Source organism: Lepisma saccharinum, chromosome 3 (genome assembly GCF_977018435.1).
Source record: "Lepisma saccharinum chromosome 3, izLepSacc3.1, whole genome shotgun sequence".
Taxonomy (NCBI): Eukaryota; Metazoa; Arthropoda; class Insecta; order Zygentoma; family Lepismatidae; genus Lepisma; species Lepisma saccharinum.
Genome location: NC_139231.1, coordinates 106,946,472 through 106,967,352, shown reverse-complemented (window position 1 = coordinate 106,967,352; position 20,881 = coordinate 106,946,472). Strand labels below are relative to the sequence as shown.

The following is a 20,881-nucleotide window of genomic DNA, read 5'->3' as shown; positions in this document are numbered from 1 at the left end:
AAATGAAATTAATGAAGCACTCACAACAAGACACACATTCCCAGGTCGGGACGTGAACATGGGACGACCGGTTCTGAAGTTGAGAGTATTTGTGATTGTGCCTTCATCCTTCTTATCTCACCACCGTTCATCCTCATCTTCGCGATGAACTCCTGGTTCCCCGAGCCAGCCCCGTGGCGAAGTGGTTAGCACATCGCTCTACGAAGCCAGGGGTCACAGGTTCGAATCCCGGCCTGGGCATGGATGTTTGTGAGTGTACATTCATCAATTTCATCACTCATCCCCATCTTCGCAAATTAGCCAAAAGTGGCATAAAAAGCGAAGTAAAATAAAGCAAGTCAATCAATCTTGTTTCCCTGCTGGCTGCTTCGGGGAGAAGGGTTTGAGAGCTTGCCACTTGTTGCCAAAAGAGGGGGGCAGCGGTTGGTATAATTGGCTGTTGACCGCAAGTTCCTTCGTAGGTAAACGCGGCAACAGAAGGTCACTGCGCTGATTAAGCGCGATTTCACTTTTAGTAACTTGTTAGGTGAACAACGCATGTAAAGGAAAAAAAAAGATAGTAGAAAGTTAGCGGGGTATTAGTGTTTGCAGCTGACCATTTCCATAGGAGAGATACGTGTTTTACTTTGTTTGAACGGTTTAGACATGAAGAATTACAACAACCGGACGATTTGCTTGTTGCATTTAATTTTTTTATAAACTTGCAGTGAAATCGATTCTTGCATCGTCGGAAAGAGGTCTAAAAGAAGGGGGAGGGGTTGAGTTGTGGGCGTAAGTGCTAACGCAAAACTCGAGGGGAGGGGGATGATCCCAGTACATTAGATGGACGGGTTTTATCGAGAGATATTTTGTATGTATATATGTATGTGTGTGTGTCTTTGCCTGATGACATCACAGATCGCCACGACGCTCTGATTGGCGGAGAGTTTTCTGGTAGGCGGGAGAGGTGTTCCTATATAGCCTGCCTCGGACGCCCCCCCGGCCTTAATCGCAGGACGAGCAAGCGACCCCAACCGCCACGAACACAACCTACAGAAGCCAGAGGTCCGCTCCAGTTCGGCGTCACGTGAGTAACAGAGAAAGCAACCCTTTTATTATCAACCCTTGCAGTTCCAGGGACTTCCCCGGCGCTCTCCTCGCATCTTGGAACTTCTCGCACTGCAACAGCCATCGTCGTCGGAGCAGAAATTCTTCCTCGCACGCGAAAGTTTCAACCTGTTGCGCGGAGAACAAGGAGACACGCGCGCGCTCTCGGAATTGATTTTCCCCAACTGCCGTGGCGTTACCACATCACGTTTCGATTCCCGCGCTAGCGAAACCACTACATCGTTTCTAAAATGTATTTACAAAAAAAGAACCGCACGCGTTAGAAATCTCGCAACCGAAAATCAAAACCCGTATTTCAGCCCTCCATCTTCACGGCAACTACAAACTTTCTTCTTTTTGCATGTATTCCTAATGCGTTCCTTGTTAAACAGGGAGTAACTCGTAAGTTCTTTGTTTAACTTTTTCGAAGTAACTCGCAACCATATTTTACGTTTCGTTCTCACACATGTGCATAGGTTTGTAAAATAAGAATAGTTAAAACGTAAGTAACATTTACCATTTGACACTGGCTTTCACAGAGTCCATAAATAGCGGCTACATTTCGATGACGGTCCTCTCGAAAATCCTTCATTTTCTTTAGATTTGGATGACATTCTAAATTATCAAAGTACTAAATCTCTATAGAACAACATTCTCGAGAATTTTCGTGGGCACTGCGCACTTTGGTTTGTATATATATGTAGTAACAGAAAGCAGGCATAGATGACAGCGACAAAATATTTCTACGGCTTTCGTTTGACAATATATTGATTTTTCCTAAAAATTGACCTAATAATAATAAAAATATAGAAGTGTAAATCTGGAATGTTAATGTTAAAATATAACTTTTTTGATTGATTTAGCCCAACCTTAACGAATATCACGTTTTCATTACAATAGGATGTAACAATTAAAATTTAATATCTGAAAATAAGCATGCCTACAATATTGCCACATGGAAGCTGTGCTATAAGAAATATAATACCTGTAATAGTACCGTTTTCTTCTTAAATGCAGATCGCAGCGCTAACACGAACACAATATTTGCTATCTCTTACCAAAATACAGCACGTAGATTTATGTACATTATAAACTTGCTGATTTTACGTTGCATTTCTACCTTTTGTGTTAATCGCAACAACTAGGATAAATAATGAGGAAATTAAATGAATGATACATTCATGCCTTGGTCAGGGTTCGAGCCTGGGACTTAACAAACATTCTTAAAACAAACTGTTCTCTTTCCTGGACACGTCGAAATTAAGTGAGGCAACAGTTTCTCAAGTACCTTGTTTCTCCATCAACCGCGAAGAGTTTTTTATTTTTGTTATTCACCGTCACTTTCCTGCCACTTCTGGCTTATGGTAACGATGAGGATGAGTGATGATTAGAGGAAATTGAGGATGGGATACTCACAAAGAGCACCCTGAGCCTGCTCAAGGCTATAGTGAATAACGTATCTAGCATAATATTCATTCGTCCCTTTAGAGATTTTTCTTCTTATTTTGTAAGAAGTTACTAGATGCAAGAAGCTACTAGATAACCAATCCCAATTATATTAGTTAGGTTAGTTCTATGAATAGTGAAACTAACATACCGGAATATTTTGCAGAAAGGTTACTAATCGCCAGATATCGACAGCAACATTGACGCGCCTGAATGTTATGCAACCGGCATAGCGCAACGGTGCTCCGGGTTTGTCTACTTGCGTACGATAGACCCTTTGCAAGTCTCGACAACCACCACTATTTGAATTTTCTATTTCCAAGCACTATTTAGAAATCCACTCAGAGAATTTAGAGAACATAAGCGCGTTTTGCAGTTGCTGTTGCCAACATATTCGTTAATGAAACGGATTTACAGTGGCACGAAACTAATGTAGATATCTAAACGACGCCTCATCTGACTGCTGTAGACGAAATTCTCAAGAGATCCAACTTTCCCTGTTGCTTTTTCTTTCTGTTGTTTAGAACATGCGATTGCTCTCGAAACGAACATTTTTTGAAAAGTCTCTGGTAAAAAACATGAGACAACGGTTCAACGGAATTTTAAGTTAAATAGTTCCCGAGACATGTATCGTTGCCTAACACAAAGGTCGATAGATCATGTATGACATATAAGGCTTAACCTGACTTGAATTGCTTTATTTTACTTCGCTTTTTGCGCCACTTTTGGCTAATTTGCGAAGATGGGGATGAGTGACGATATGATGAATGGACACTCACAAATATCCATGCCCAGGCCAGGGACCCCTCGCGTCGGGCTTAACCTGAGCCGACCTCCGTGGCGGAATGGTTATCACAGCGCACTACGACGCCAAGGGTCCAGGGTTCGAGTCCAGGCATGGGCATGGGTGTTCATGGTGTCTCTCTTCATCAATATAATCATGTCATCAGTCATCGTCACGATTAGCCGAAGATAAAAAAAAAACAATCAAATCAAATCAAATGCTTAACCTGATGGTAAGGCATAATTGGGGAGGCCAAGGCAAATATGGGTGAATAGCAATAACAGTAATAATAAAATAACCTGGGCAGACATTATGCAAGTAGCATAATACGACTTAATAAACGATAGATAGAGAATATCCGCTGAATATCGATTAAAGTGCCCATAATTGGACTTAATTTGATTTATAATAAGCCTGTAACTTATGGCTACCTACAGAATTCATTTGAAATTCTTGTGTAGAGATGCGAAAATAATTTACCTAAAAATCTTTGGTAAATTGAAGAAAATTGTGAACAGTGAAAATTTCAATTCACGAATAATTCCACTCAAATTTTCACAATAATTTATAGGTTCAGAAGAAATTATTATTATTATTATCATTTATTAAAATGTGACTTTTATTGTAAGCAAGGTGACGTGACAGGAAAATTTATTTGCTATATTTTATTATATGTATGGTATGCATAGACTATATTAGCTGTCAATTAAGAAAATACCCTATTTAAATAAACGTGTTTTTCTTCATCCGCTGATATTATTAAAATAGTTAAATCAACAAGGTGGGCAGGACATTTAGGAGGGGTGGGGGAGATAAAAGTTTACAGTGCTCCTGTTGGGAAACCTGATGGTAAGAGGTATGTGGGAATGGCAATATTTATTAAGATGGACATGACTTAAGTTGGTAAGGATGGTGAAGAGTGCATTGGCCTTGCTCAGGATAGGGACAGATGGAAAACATGTGTTACTATAACAATCCACCTTCCGTTTAGGGATGCCTGAGAGTTAGTTAGATACGTTATTTATTTGTAGAATGTATTGATTAAATAAGCGCATAATCCTTATAAGTTCGGTAATTAATATTTTCACGGTCGGTTGTCGGTATTGGTTATATGGAATATTATATGTGGTTAAATTTGTAATAAATTAGGAGCATCTAGCCGCCCCTCAATAAATGGGTCGCGGTTTCGATACCCGGTGGAGGCACATAGCAGTTCGAAAACTACTTTAAACTGTAGGCCCAGTCTCCTTTAGTCTATCTGTGCATAAAGTGAACGTAAAACAACAATTCAAACAAACAAATTAGGAGCATCTTTCACTACTGTAAAAAAACGAAATTTCAAGTAATATGAATATTATTTGAATGAATTAATAATACAAAACATATATTAGGAAAGAATCAAAAAATAAAATAAAAAATACACTTTAACATTTTAATAACACAAAAGAATCAAATTAATCAAAGCATACTTAGCGCATTTGTCTACAAATATGATGGAAACTAGAAAAGAACCAGAAGCACAACGCGCTTAACTTTTTGACATTCTCATCCGAAGACTCAGCCATAAGTGGGGAGTTCCTGGCAGTCTGGGATCTACTTTACGAGGCGTAGATTGAACGAACTCAAGGGAGTGTTTCGCCGGAAGCGTACGAAACAAATCACTCAGTGATTCTCCACGAGGACGCAAGATTGATGACATCCACCCTAGAAGCATTATGGATGACTTTTCTAAGATGAACAGCTTCTTCGTTCCATTTCGAAAGTTCTGAACGTCAACGGGATATCAACACGGGAGAACTGTTGAATACTTACGGCAGTCTAATGCACCGCATAGAACTTGATCACGTCAAGAGTATGCGTTGCAGTTCTATGAACATAAATAATTTGATTTCTTAAAGATAGTATTCACTTTGTACAAGGGCACATAATTATTTCATAGTGTGCTTCTCTGAATGCCCTTAGCACCTACCACACCACACGGGAAATGCGCGTTGTGATAATTTTCATCTTCGTTCAAGTAAACAAGTTTATAATTAAAACTTATTAACGTTTTAAAGCCTTGTTTATTTTTCAGAGTTCATAACACAGAATATTTGTTTATATTGAATAAATTGCTGGTTATGTGTTTATTTACGTTGAATTAACTGTATTTAATGACAGACGACTGTTTGTAGTTACGCAGCCAGCCCACTCCTCACACCGCATATGCTAGTGGTCTTCCATATTTTTTTGAAACGAAGGGCCAATTTATAACCTGCTTTTTGTCCCAGTTTAACTGTGTAACTGCGAATTCATGACCTGGACATTCAAAAACTTATGAATGACTCATTTCGTGATATATCTGTGCAGTTTTTGCATAATTTTAATCTTCTTATCTGTAAATGTTATAGTCATTTCATAACTGGCAGGCATTTTACTCCCCAGTCGTTAGTCAGAAACAGAACAGTTGCTATTGCGGAAAACCATCTGTACTCAGTGGCGTCCCAAGGGAGAGAGGATGAGGTGGTGAGCCCCTTTGTTCGGGCTTTAATAAATAACTCTAAATACATGAAAATGCTTGTAATCAAGGGATCCCGGATTAAATACCCGGTTAGGGCACATAGTGGTTCGAATCTCACTTTAAACTGTACGTTCAGCCCCGATTAGCCTATCTGTGTAGACTCAAAACAAAGATTCAACAACTAAACAAATTTCTTGTTCAGTAACATGTAAATCTATTAATGGAGGGGCATCAATGAAAAGTAAGAAGTTTATCAGTTTCTGCTTGTATATCTTACGTAGCTTTTTTTGTCTCGTAGGGTGACGGTGAGGACGAATGGCGAAATGACAAAATACACGAACGTAATGAAACATGACCAGGCTTCGAACCTAGGACCCCACTCAGGCGAGAGCAATTCCGCTCGGCTCGATCCAGCTTTCCGACGGTCGGAAGAATGTAATTGCGACGCGATCCTTTTGCCACCTTCTCACCCCTTCCATCTCGATACCGGCACGAACGATAAAAACCCAGCAGAAACTAAGCATTGCGTTCATTTTACGACTGTTCCCTTGCATCCATAAAAGAGGAAAGAAGTCTTTAAAAAAAAATCCCTATCGCAGCTCCACCGCACCACGTTTCTTCTCCTCATTCGTAATTTCGAAGCCGTTATTGACCTGTCTCGGGAAGCAACACGAGCGCGACGGAAGCAACAAGCCGTTGCGAAAGTCCACGCTCCTTGCTCCTACGTTCTCCCCAGACCAAACCCCCCCCTCCCATGCTCCTCCATTTCCAAGTTGCAATAACGTCGTTCGCAGTCAAACAAAATTTTATGTGGCCTATTGATTTTTCAAACTCTATATGAAGTGTGCAGAGGTGCCTTGGGGAAGAGGAGAAAATATACTTACACTCGAAGAAAGCTGTAACAAATGCACTATGACGTCGTCATCAATTCCCGTGGCTCATTTTCTTTCCTTGTGGTATTTACTTGCTAGCTTTCATAGGTAATTTACTCTCTGGTGTTGTTTAATTTCTGGATTGGTCAGCACTTCGGATATTGGAACCAATCACCAGTCGCTCTCAGAAACAGCGCAATTATTCGCCATGTAAGTATACGTGGGTGTCTGGAATTGGGTGGGGGCAGGTGTGAACGAGGTTTTTTCGAATAGGGGTGAATACATGTCCGTAACGGTGGTGCATCTTTCTTTCTAGGGCATCGGCATCGGGATCGGAAAGTATTTGGATTTTATTTACCGATACTGGCCTATACTGTTCCGACGACGCCTTGATAAGTTCGCGGGGTCAGCAAAAAATGCCGCGCGACATTTTCGCGGATTCTAATTATCCTGGTAGTTGTACAAAATTCGAAGTTTTAATTGATTTTGTACCAATTTTTATGTGAAATAAGTGTATTTTGATAACGTAATAGGTTATTAGGTATGTAATCTGATGTAATTTCTTAATATTTCAAAGCAAAATTGATGCGTTGTGCGAGTGCAATACTCACCCACTAATATCAATCAATACTTTGAACAACTTTCAATTGTTACAATTTTCAAGCATCGGTATCGTAATTTCATTGAAGTTATTACAACAGTGGACTGGAAGTTGCAAGAAAAGACTGGTTACAATTTCACTTGATTTGATTTGTGTTATTTAGCATGGCTTTTCTGCCACTTTTGGCTAATCACGAAGATGAAGATGAGTGATGACATGATGAGATTGATGAAGGGACACTTACAAACCGGGATTCAACTGTACTAACAACACCGCCATAGAGATAGGCACGATAAAAATTAATTTGCATTATTCTAATTATACACCCCCCCCCACACACACACACACACATTGTTAAACTGGCTTATTGGCAGTACGCTGTCCACAATATATATAGCCATTTTAAATCAAATGTTGCGATGAGGATGAATGAAGAATTTACAAGATGGAAGATAAAAAATATATATTTAGAACAATACAACTTACCCGGAATTCGAACACATGCTTTCGTAGCGCATGATAATAATTAAAATCACACACTGCAGGAGGCGACACACAGCAAAAATATCCTCTTTTCGTTAAACAGATCATCGGAATGTTCAATTTACTGCCTATATCAGATTCTGCTATTGATGAAATTGCAATTAATACACGAAGTTAAAATTGCCCCATTGAAATTGTTTCTGGAGTTTTACATTACCAACAATTTGCTCTGTCAAACGAGCACGGGTGAAAGTATTGTCTCATTGTGTCATGAATTTTCCATATAAAAAAGCATGGATTTGTGATTTGCCAACGCGGATGTTTCCACAGAATTCTCTTCGTACGTTGCGCACATCTGCTATCGTTCTGGACTATTTCACGCTTCGATTATAAAAGCTGGCGAATTCTCACGCTGTTTATTTCCAATCGGGTTGAAAAGGAAACTTTTTATTTGATTATTACTATTTATTCGACAGTTGTTGTTCAATGTAATGTAGCGCCGCAACACTTGCGTTCAATAGACGCGAACCGAAACAAGTGAGACGGAAGCTTTACGCGTTGGTGAATGGGCGTCGCCTAATTTCCTGACGCGTGGTGTGTCATTTCATAGCGACCTCTCTTTTTCCATTTTCTGATTTTCTACTTTCCATCCCTTTCTCCCCTTCTCCTTTTGCATGTTATTCTCTCTCTTTTTGTTTTCTCTTTTTCTATTTCACATCCCCCTTCTCTTTTCCCTGCTTTTCTCTCTCTTCTCTCGTTTTCTATCTTCTCTTCATCTTCTATTTTCCCTGCTTCTCTCTCTCTTCTCTCGTTCTCTATCTTCTTTTCATCCCTCTCTCCATCTTATATTTTCCCTGCTTCTCTCTGTCTTCTCTCGTTTTCTATCTTCTTTTCATCCCTCTCTCCATCTTCTACTTTCCCTGCTTCTCTCTCTCTTCTCTCGTTTTCTATCTTCTTTTCATCCCTCTCTCCATCTTCTATTTTCCCTGCTTCTCTCTCTCTTCTCTCGTTTTCTATCTTCTTTTCATCCCTCTCTCTCCATCTTCTTTTTCCCATGCTTCTCTCTCTCTTTCTACCTGATTCTTTCCTTCTATCTTTCCATTCAATTCACTTGAGCGTTACACTGCAGTTAAACGCTTCATATTATTGGTACTCAAAGTTAATACCATGCTTTATTATTGCATTAAATTTTAATTGCATCACAGACAACCTTATTAAGAAGGAAGGTTAAATATTAAAACAATTTCGGATTCAGTTTTCAAATTGCGTCATAATCTCTCACCAGTGACGTCATAATTAATTTGATAGACCCACTGGAATTGACCAATCTGGATATGTGAACGTAACGATGCAAATTACACAATAATCAAGTTATCAGCAATCCGGCGATCTTCAGGTCAACAGGTGTCATCGTCAAAAATGTATAAATACCAAGGCAGGTGCTGAGGACGCCGACTTCCGTGGCGGAGTGGTTACCACACCGAGGTACGACTTATGGAGTCCCGGATTCGAATCCCAACCTGAGAATGGGTGTTCTTTGTGAGTGTCCTTTATTAATTTCATTTTATCAGCAATCATCTTCATCTTCGCCATTAGCCAAAAGTGGTAGAAAAGCGAAGTAAAATAAACCCAATAAATCAATCACTAACTGAGGACTTCTTTATCTTCTACGGCCTTAAATGGCTTAATCAGGAAGAAAGGACTAAAACTTAATTACTCTTGGTAATATTCCGTAGTTACTAGAAATAAACCTTTTAGTAAGGTTAGTATTCAACTTAAGTTTTTACTACAACATGAGAAAGGTCATGCAGCTTATCTGAGTAACTGTTATAGAAGTAAATAGTAATTCCATTCAGTAACGTGGAGGTAAGTCACATCCCTTTAAATCTTTCCTTTCATTTTCTCTGTTTTGCTTTTGTCCTCTCTCTGTCTTGATCTCCCATTTCTCTTGTCTCACATTCTCCGTTTCTTTCTCTATCTCTCCATTTTCTTGTTCTCTCCTCTACCTCCCCCACCACGTTTCTCCAATTTCATCTCTCTCTTTCTCTCTCCCTTCCCATCTCCATCTCACTCTGAGGCTATTTAGTTTTTGTTGACCAGTGGCCTCAACCACAACCTGTCACGTTAACTTAAGGTCAGGCTGGACCTTTGGCCCATGGAAAAAAATACTTTTCGAGAATTCCTCTTCTATGACAATCTAAGTTCCGAAAACTGACATCTGTGCAGAATTCCCTCTAGACTAGAGCAATCGTATGCGTTTCTTTCGCAATTAGCTAGATATTTGTGACAGAAAACGTATGATGCCACGAAACTATTACTAATATCTAGACAGCAGCGAAAGCAAAGCATACCAAATTGAATGCTATGGAAGACATTCTGAACAGACGTAGAGCTTCAGAATTTGGAATATCATAGTCATTTTTTTCGAGAAGAGTAAAAAGTCGAGAATGTATTTGTTGACACAGGGGAAACGTCCAGCGCATCTTGATGTACCCAAATGAACTAGTTACAGATGTTTTTCCAGGCTTCTTAATACTCTGAATATTGCTGACAACTGTTCTCCTTTTAACATGAACTTATAATTGGGCACAGAAGCAACTCACACAGCCCAAGGTTGTATTTTAGAGGGGTTCCAGGGGAACTGGAGATCCCAGAACGATTTATCATGAACCAAAATAAAATAATAAAAATATACTGGTTTAGCATTTGTTGTACTATAATCGATAGTTATTTATTTCTTTTGAAATTTGAAGGCAAAGATTATTATATCGGGATCATACTGCTTTGATGGACAATACCAAAGAAGACTTATGTACAGTACTACTTACGATAATATCCATACAATAATAATCAGTAACTACTTTTCGTCAACTGGATCTAACATGTTTCTTTATTATTCAATAAAGATTCCATTCTTTATCCATTTCACACTAATTTCCTTGTTTTTTTTTAAAAAATTGGTGATCTCAAGTACACGGAAAGTAGATAATAAATACGTGCTGTTATATCACTATTCTTATGACATCATTTTACGTATTCATAGAATAATAAAAATAAAATATTAATAAATTTAAATTAATATTTAATTATAATTTTATTATTTTAATTTAAAAATTTATTTTTTTATTTCTGAGATTCTTGGTTCGTACCCCCCCCCCGAAATATATTTCTAGATACGTGTCTGACACAGCCCCTGTCTCAAACCCAAGCCATCTCATTGATTCAAGCAAATATGGCTACTCTTTTCCCAGAAATGAAAATAAGTAGCAACTTAACGAGAGCATACATACATATATGCAGTGGGCTCTTTTTAATTCGAACTCCAAGAGGCTACGAAAAAAATCGAATTATCCAAAATTCGAATTAACCAGAATATAATAAAAAAAGATACCAATGAAATAACACACTGTATTAAACATAAAACTGCATTAATACGCAAACAGTACACCTTACCTTACAACTGCTACGTTTTATCCATATCTCCATCCAGGAACAGTACACTTATTGGAATATTCGCATCACGTGATTGTTTGAACCACTTTAAAACACACCCGTCAATATCGGGGAAGTCACCGCTTTCTCTTTCGCACGCACTTCAACTTTCTTATGTAATGTTAAGCTACTGTACGCACCACGTTTCGACATTGTGACTCCACTAAAAAAACACAGACAAATGACCCCTTCTGTCCGGCTATCCGCTCCCCTCTAAACTTGTTTCTATGAGGGTGAAGGTCACACTCCTACAAACAAAAGCTCTGGGGATTCCCTCTCTTATCTGCCGTCGGCACATCTGTTAACCATAAAAACAACCTTTTCAAGAAGAAAACGGGGACGAGTCATCTGTTGGAATTTCTTATGTAGCAACCACTATGATCTTTCTTGGAAAGATTTATGTTAAATTATTGCAAACCTGACTTCGAATTATCCAAATTTAACCTACAAATTTCGAATTGAGTAGTCATTTTTAACATTGTTTTAGATAGGGGTTTCAAGGGGAATGTGCTTTTGTTCGAATTATCCAATAATTCGAATTATCCAAGTTCGAATTAAAGAGAGCGCACTGTACCATAGAGTTATTGTCCTCATTGATGGTGTAGTGGTAACGAGGGGTCCTGGAGCAGGTACCCGGTGGAAGTACACAGTGGTTCGTGTCCCTCTTTAAACTGTAGGTCCAGTCTCGATTAGCCTTCTGTGTATAAAGTGGACATTAAGAGAGTTATTTTACAGAGTTTTTTGCGGACACGACAGGTTAGTGACAGCGCTACGACGCCAGACGTCCCGGTTTTCAATCCCACACTGGGTGACACTTTGTGAGTTGAGTGTCACTTCATTAATTTCATTATATGATCACTCATCCTCATCGTTGCGATGTGCCAAAAGTAGCAGAAAAACGAAGTAAAATAAACCAAATCAATCAAACGATACGTTAGTGGTTTGGACACTGCGTCAGTGATAATCCATAGTAATAATTGGAATTTTTGTGACTTCATTTCTTTTATTCCACACGTAGGCGCTTGGTTGAAACTAAATACAGCAATTTGGAAGATTGAATGTCCAATTACGTCGCAAACGTTTTCCTACTTAAAGTTCTGTTTGGTCGTTTAATATTTAAACGTCCGTGAATGTTTAACCAACTCGAATTAACTAGGTCTGACCGTTCTTGTGGAAGGAAACCCGGACTAAAGTATAGCAACGAAAAGAAGGGAGAATGCGGAAGTAGTTTTCAAGTGAAATTCCCATAGCGTACCTTCGACATTTTCCCTAAGAGGTAGAAACTTTCTTTGAATCAATTCGTATCATTCATATAGAGGATCATTTTGCATGGTCCTCCAAGAAATGTTTCTCCAGTTTAGCTCATTGTTTGTTACCTGTCTTGGATGAATCTTGAGTTCGAGTTCTAGTGTAACAATAGCTGAGAGAATCGTTTTACGATAATGTGCTTGTTTTCATGGAAGGCTAGAGGGTCCAACTATCACTTCTGGTGTAATTGCATCCTTAAGCACCATTCTAACTCTTGCGAGCAGGGTTACGGAGGCCTGGCGCCTTACATCAGAACGACCTCGCCATCTACAGCATTTTGTGGTCTGACCATAGAGACATCGCCATCGGATGCTCCAGGGTAGGCTCTAGCCCCTTCCTGCTCACCCAGGTTTCAAACAACTCCAAGTAGCATGTTGACACAACGATTAAGGGTTTTACAGTGGAGCCAGATTCACACAGAGGGAGATAAAGTGAAAAATGAGGCAAGTTACGACAGAAAACGAGAATAAACAATAATTGAAGAAAAAATAAAAGGGACAAAGCGAGAAGAACGCACAACAACGAAATTATCTTGTGTTTGTATATATTACTAGCTGATTGCCCGGCGTTGCCCGGGTGTTTAATGAATTCTAACTATAGCGTAAAATGTAACTAATTTTATTTACATCTATTTAAAAGCATAAGTACAGTATACAAATTATAAAGTAATATATTTTACAAATTCACTATAATATAAATTTAACAACAATTTATGAACAATATTTTTAGTTCCACCTCCAAGAGCAAGAATAAATCAATTGAACGGCATTGGGAATGTCACTATTCATCTTAGCGGCCCCGAAAATTATGGATTCCACACTAATATTGGTCGTTTTACATGTCACCCCCGACCCTAGGGTGGCCAGAGGTGTCTTGGAGTTGAATGGCATTGGGAGTGTCCCTACTCATCCGAAAACTATGGATTCCACACTAATGTCGGTCGTTTTACATGTCACCCCTTCTTAACCCCCACCCTAGGGATGCCAGGGGTGTCTTGGAGTTCAACGGCATTGGGAGAGTCACTATTCATTTTAGCGACCCCGAAAACTGGATTCCACACTAATATCGGTCGTTTTTTAATATTTTTACATGTCACCCCCTTCCTCCCACCCTAGGGGTGCCAGGGGTGTCTTACCCCCACAGTATTTCTTTACACATTGTAAGTCATATGTGTACCGAGTTTGGTCTCGTTAATGTCACCAATTAGCTTAGAGACTCCCAAAAACTAATCTTGGTCATTTCTGACATTTTAATTTTCACTCCCTCTCACCCCCATCCCGATAGGTGATGAACTTGGAGTTGAACGGCATTACGAATGTCACTATTCATCTTAGCGACCCCGAAAACTATGGATTCCACACTAATATCGGTCGTTTTCGATTATTTTTGCATATCAGCACCTCCCACCCCCTCCCCTAGGGGTGCCCGGGGTGTCTTACCTCACAGTATTTCTTTCGAGGTTGCAGGTGATACGTGTTCCAAGTTTGGTTGAAATCGCTCCAGGCGTTCGAGAGTTATGCCGGAACAAACATACACATACACACATGCATCCATTTTTATATATTAGACAGATAGATAAGCGATTCTATCTTTAAAATTGCTTGGGAATATAAATTGATTGATTTATTTCATTTACTTCACTTCCCTTTTTTGACACTTTTAGCTAATCGTTGACAAGATGAAATGGACTAAAGAACAATAATCACAAACACACAAGGACAGGACACAAAACACGAGTCCCACGGATGATTATACTGGACATGTGTCCAGACGCCAGAGCCTCGCTAGTCTGCAAAATGCAGGCCAGAGTGTTCTACTTGGAAGGGAGGAGGTTTACATTTGGGTGTCTTCCAAAAGGGTCACCCCTTACATCCCTGGAAAGATAAAATAAAGAACTTTTCTAGAAGGTGGCATGATTGATATATTGAAAACACATAGGAAACAAGAAGAGATGAGCAAATGAAGACTATGAATTCTCGATATATTGTTACCTAGTTTCTAATGGTAATATACAGTATTACAGGCTATGCTCTAGATAACAGTAACCTCCAAATTCGCTATTACTACAGACATATCACTTTCAAGCCAACTTTTAATTCATAAATTTTCTCTCTGCTCAACAAAGAGGTAGGAAAGGGCTTTATATATTCTTCCTCTGCTTATGTAGAATGCAGAAAGGTGTCCCTGGAGGTCATGTTTCGGTTCAAGGCTAAAAATGGACCATTCTAATCTGATACCAACTAACCAATTTAACCAGGAGAAATTTCATTCACACTAGAGCAATCGGTGAAATATCAATTGACTAGAAAGACTGCTTTCAACTCCGAACAAAGCGACTTGCTTGCCAGGTTTGAAAAAAGCAAAAAGTCAAGCTGTAGCATATTTATGGGAAGGTATTCACATGGCAAAGCAATACTAAAAGGATGTAAGAATCGAAACGAAATGGAATAATAACTACCTCTGTAAAAAAATACAGTGAAAAACTACCACTGACACCCACACCCACCTACCCCCCCCCCCAGACACACACAGAGAGAGAGAGTTTAAATGTGGGAAGATAGAAAATAAACTAGTTAAAGTAGATTACACAAGAGTTATTCCTGGTAGGAACTGAGAATGGACATTCGAATATGAATCAATAATATCTGATTCACGAACCCTGGATATTACATTTGAATCAAGAAGCCTGGATACGATATCGATATCCAATATCCAAATCCAAAATCCTGGACTCGATATCTTAATCGTCAATCCGATACATGATTCCCGAATCCTAGATCCGATATCTGAATTTCGAATCATGAGTCCGACATTCCAATCTCGAATTCTGTATCTGACATGTGAACCCGTGTTCCCAGGACCGATATGAGAATCTTCAATATCCGATATCTTTAGGATTCGATATCCGAATCCGCCCATTATTAGAATCACACGTTAGCTCATTCCCAAACCGTTTTTCTGGGAGAGAGCCTATGTCAAAAGCGTCAACTGACTTCTTTATTTACAGAAATCATTACGAGCTTGCACCAGCAGAAAAGTTTCAAGTAACTTGCTTTTCCTGTCATAATTCGGCTTCGGTGCTAAATCCTCTTATCCCATTCTGACCAGTGCGCTCATGCAGGCTAGCGTGGCTGTCTTTCTCTCCCAGGTTATTTTTGGGGAGGATTATTTTCCACGTTGTTTAACGTGTTAACGTATCACGTTAATATGTCGTATTGTTGTGTATCTAGATCCAACATGCGGGTACCTGTTGCCTGCAGGCGTAAATAACTTCGTCAAAAATAAACGATGAAAAAGCGAATGGTAAACTGTTCCTGGAAAGTTACTTTCGACGCGAGGTACCTGCGAGAATTAGATCCACAGATTTGTAGTTGGCAAATCTCGTAGTGCACCAACGTAACTTCGTTTTGCAGTCTCAACACCAGGGTGTTGTCGAACGCAGTTTTCTGTCGTTGCGAGCAAGGAATTTCAAAATTGAGAAATTAGAAGGTAGTGTTAATTTCAAAGTATAGCTTTGACATTATATTTATTACTAATTGTAATTGCCACGGTCTTCTCAATGTAGAAGAGAGGTTAACATTTGAGTATCTTAACAAAGGATTACCCCCAACGTCCCTCCTTGATAACTAGCAAACACGACTTCACGTGGACTTCATTGTGTCGATATTTTTCAAGACGTATCCCGCATATATTTTACACCTTCTGTAAACTTTCCTATGGGCTCTCGTGGATACTCCTAATGTCATTTTGAGCCTTTTGGTACAGTCACGAACACTTCTGGGTTGTAACAACCACACTTACTTTCAATGAGATTGTTACAACCCAAAAGTGTCCGTGACTGTACAATCATCCGAAAGCATTCTCAGCTGATAGTATATGTGGGTTTCATGTGAGGATACGCCCAGCTGCCACGTTTACGACCAATTTTATTTGTCATTTACAAGGAAATATCCACCACGTAGCGTTCGTTACAACTGCACGTTTGTTTTAAATCACGAATATCTGTGTTTGTAGCCCCGTCTACTTCGCTGCACTTTTTGACACTCGCTGTAGTGCATGTGTATCCCGGTGTCAGGCTGGTGCAAGTAAATGAAGTTCAACCAAGTAGACGGATATCGGTGTTCAAGTTCAGAAGATTCAACAAATGCCTGTCTGCTGCTTTAAACGTTCATTTGATTAGTTAGCACTCACCACGTGACCATACACCACACATACACCGACCCAGAACGTAGGTCAAACGGTCGGTGCAGACACCAAATACACTACTTGACACCAAATCAACGAAATAGGCGAGTCTGTGTTGCACCGTGTAACCAACTAGATGCGCAAGTACAGAGAGAGTCAAAAAGTGCAGCGAACCAGACGGGGTTAGTAAATCCCGCTCGCCCGCTTAAATTCCGTGTTTACAAGAACTGGCCTCAATCATGGCTGATCGAATAACCACAATGCAACAGGTTGTGACGTAGGTGAAAAATACCTATAGTGAGATTATCTCCGTAACATCCCTGGCTGTTCTGCATTATAAGCTTGAGAGGGAGTCGTAACTCCGGAAACCACCAATCAACGAGTGAGCCCATGACGTCATCTCAATCCAGCACCTACCGCGAAGCTTCTCGCTGACGTTTTACACTGTCGATAGGCTCTCTAGCTAGACCGTCAAGTCCGGAAGGTCGGATGAAAGCGAAGTGGCGACGCAGAGCGAGCAAAATTAATTATGAAGAGGAGCTCGAAGTAAAATGAATTCCGAACGAGTGGGAGCTGAAAGTAACTTTCGCCCATGAAGTATTTACAAAGTCTGGCAATGACCGCCGCTGTTAATTTACAAAGGACTGTCGTCATGTCGGATGATGTGTTTGACGGGGAGCGCACTGCACGGAGAAGATGGGGGTGGGGGGAAATCGCTGTTTATTAGGTTATTCCAGAGCTCAAAGGGAACTCGCAGAGTGATGGTTTTTTTCCCCCTCATCAGCGCGAATTAATTCCCACGGCTAAAATATTCCCATTGCGTTTCCTTGTTCGCGTCAAATATATTGAAGCTTTGATGGTTGGTTTTCTTGGTGCTCATCGCGAGCAAGGAATGAATGTTTGGTGCGTCACCAGCCGAGAGAACAGACACTATTGTGTGTGTGTGTGTGTGTGTGTTGTGTATTTATATACCACAGTGTATTTGACATACATCGAAAGAACTATTTTACGGAGATAGTTAGCTACATGAAAAAGGCTTATCATGATTTAGATTCAATGCATGAGTTAAAAATTAAAATAATAATTAAAAGTAAAATAATAACAATTAATTTATCCCACATTATGCTCGGATTTGATTCCTGCACGATGAACACATTTATCTACATAATTGATTAACTTGGTTTATTTTACTTCGTTTTTCTGGCACTTTTGCCTAATCGCGAAGATGAGAATGAGTGATGATATGGCGCGACACTCACAAAGAACACACATGCCAAGGCCGGATTCGAGCCCGGGACCACTGGTGTCGTAGCGCGCTGTGCTAAATGTACCTCAATTAGCGTTACCATTTAATCCATCCAAGAGTTGAGATTTCATAACTGTGCTTGCAATTACATTATTATATCTTCTGATGTAATACTGAGGCACTTTTGTGTATAATTTTTCAAGATATGTTTTACAACATTTTACTTTTTTACCTTTATAATAATATTTTATTCTTTAAACTGATGACGGAATACATTTCTGCTACATTCAAGGTTACATAATATTACATAATTTAACTAAGTTATTAATAATAATTTAATTAAGTCACTTTATTCATATTGCACATAATACATGTTTTACACACAGATTCACACACATATACATACACACAAACGTACATATATATGCATACATAAAAACACACACACAAACACATATGATTTCAGTTTTGAATTCTCACTTACTAGATATACAGAAATTTATTCGATTCTATTATTTTCATTTGCTCTTAACGTTGAAGGGCCGAAACAAAGGGGCCGCTGATACAAGCAAAAAGAGAAAAAAGTTGTAAACGAGTGAACGTTGCAGCACCTTGCAAAAGTATTGATACCCTATTAAATTATTATTCTCTTCAGTTTACAAAGAAGTAGAAAAACGTTTCTTGCTCGCTTCGCTCACAATACAACCGTTTCAAATTTATACTTCTATTGTAAATTTATTATTTACCACTTGTTCATTATGAAGTAAAAGTACGTCCAGGGACGTTTTGAAAATCGGAAACAATCAAAATAGGTGTTTAGTGTTATTATGAAGCTGCATACAACAGTTGCATTAAAAGGCAAGAAGTATTCTCACTATTGATTAATATTATCAATTATAATACCTTGTCTTAGTGCTACATTATGCACATTTTAGGCTAGCAAAATTTTTATAATGTCGCTCTATGAGAAATGCTATTATCGATCCTTCGTATGTCGCAATATCCATAAATGCTCATTGCGAACATTTTGTCGTGGGGTAATTTCCTTTTGGTAAGTGAACTTTGTTACAGTTAAGAGAGGAAAGGGTTTTGTTGTAGAGGAGTGCGAGCACTTGAGACAATAATGCTGCGGAATTCTTGACGGACTCGGGGAGTTGCTGTTTGGTTGTAAATATTGATCATAGGAGAATAAGATTTGTCCTGAGCAAAGAGGTCGCAGATTAGATGTGAAGGACGCTAAGTTCCCTCTCGCCCTGCTACAGAAAGTTCTAGTTACAACTCTATAGCAGACACTCATGCCCACCCAAATACCCTACATGGGTAAATCGCACAATCTTTTACAGGAGAACAACCCATCATGCAGAGAGGAATAAAAAGTGAGAGAATATGACATAAAATATAATAAAGAACCGGACACAGGCACAGGAAAAAGAAAATGAGAACGATAGAAATGAAGAACAGAGGAAGGCAGGAAGAATATTAGATAGAAAGAGAATTGAAGCAAGAAGATAGAAAGGAGAAATTGGGTTAGAAAAAAAGAAAGATAGAAGGAACGATTCGAAAGAAAATGAAAAAATCAGAAGGAGAGGAAAAGGAAGAAAACGAGACAGAATGAAAAGAAACTAGAAACTGAAAAGAAAAGAATTCTGAAGCGGTGACCAAAGCAGTGTTTCACACTGTAAAAGAAGTGTTGTTAAAGCGAGACAAAAAGTGGTCTCTGGATGTCCACACTACCTGTTGGTCAACATTTAACCTTAATGGTGCTAAAATAACACAGATGAATGGTTGTAATCAATGCCATTTGAAGTTCAAGTGATCAAAATGTTGTGTAAGTCACTTGGGACCACTGTGTCATTTTAACATTGTTTTTTCGTTGCAGCGACTGGATATTTGGAACAGAAATTACGTTTAGACGCCACGAAATCAATACAAACATCTGAACAACGTCTAAACAATTCAAACGATGGATCACCTTGGTGTAGAAAGAGAAGTCTCAGTTCCAAGAAAAATGTTTCGAACATTCAAAAAAGTAAGTGCCGTTGACCAAACATCTGTTAACTCAATTTACAACTGATTCTTCACGATCACTAATTTTGTTTAGTAATTCTGACCAAATCGGATCTTTTTGGTTCATTTCACGTCGCATATCTCACATTTTTGACTAATTGCAACGATCGGGATAAATGATGACAAAGTGACAATCACAAGCACACACGCCAACAGTGGATTATCCTGGCGCCAGAGACTCGTCAGCCGGCAAAATGCAACCCAGGGTGCACTACGTGGAAGAGAGGTTGACTTGCGAGTGTCCCCAGAGAAGGTCACCCCTTAAGCCCCTCTATTCGTTTATATTTATCAAATAATTTCAGACAAAATTACCATACTTAATGAGGCTACCGTGCATTTTCGTTTAGTCACAATAAACTCAACCAAACCCATTTGGTTGGTTCGAATAAATCCGCTTTTCCATTTGTAGATTATAAATATCGGCGTATTTCTTCAAAATAACGGACATCTTGAAAGAAGTTGTTGCAGAGATACGTCCAAGATCCGCAGAAGCTGGAAGTGTATAAAGAATTGACTTTCAGTCCAGAAGATCTTCTGACGAAAAGTCTTGGTGAGGGTCAATCGTCGCCAGAGAGTGACTCTGAAGCGTTGGTCAATTCCAATGGTAATTAGATGATAATTGGAAGTCTGTGGCCACCAGCCGCTAGGAGCGAGATTCTCTCCGTTCTCCTCTTTCCAGCATCTGACCCAACGTTGCCAACATCCCAGCATCTCAAACCTGTACCCACACCATGACAAATAGGTCGTACTTTTTGCTCCTGCACCGTACACTTGCATTTTAGGGAGTGGTGTATTGAAGGCATTGTTAACG

General features: G+C 39.3%; 1 protein-coding gene across 1 annotated transcript in view; it reads left to right on the top strand.

Moving 5' to 3' along the window:
* Nucleotides 1-996: 996 nt before the first annotated feature.
* Dh31 (diuretic hormone class 2) overlaps nt 997-20,881 on the top strand; it is a 137,120-nt gene continuing 117,235 nt past the window's right edge. The window contains exon 1 of the mRNA XM_083120081.1: nt 997-1,066. The gene's annotated coding sequence lies outside the window, so the exon portion shown is untranslated. The remainder of the gene's footprint in view (nt 1,067-20,881) is intronic.